We start from the raw sequence: 410 nt of genomic DNA on the forward strand, positions 1-410 counted from the left end.
CTTCATCAGGAATAAAGGCAGTGAGCCTGGAGGGTGGAGAGGGTGGAGGTGGGGAGAAAGTAGCATAGAGTACAATGGGTGAGTGGATGAGGGGATGAAGGTGATAGGTCAGGGAGGAGAGGGTGGAGTGGATAGGTGGAAAAGAAGATAGGCAGGTAGGACAAGTCAGGACAAGTCATGGGGACAGTGCTGAGCTGGAAGTTTGGAACTAGGGTGAGGTGGGGGAAGGGGAAATGAGGAAACTGTTGAAGTCCACATTGATGCCCTGGGGTTAAAGTGTTCCGAGGCAGAAGATGAGGCGTTCTTCCTCCAGGCGTCTGGTGGTGAGGAAGCGGCGGTGAAGGAGGCCCAGGACCTCCATATCCTCGGCAGAGTGGGAGAGGGAGTTGAAATGTTGGGCCACGGGCGGT

Source organism: Chiloscyllium plagiosum, chromosome 14, assembly GCF_004010195.1.
Source record: "Chiloscyllium plagiosum isolate BGI_BamShark_2017 chromosome 14, ASM401019v2, whole genome shotgun sequence".
NCBI lineage: Eukaryota > Metazoa > Chordata > Chondrichthyes > Orectolobiformes > Hemiscylliidae > Chiloscyllium > Chiloscyllium plagiosum.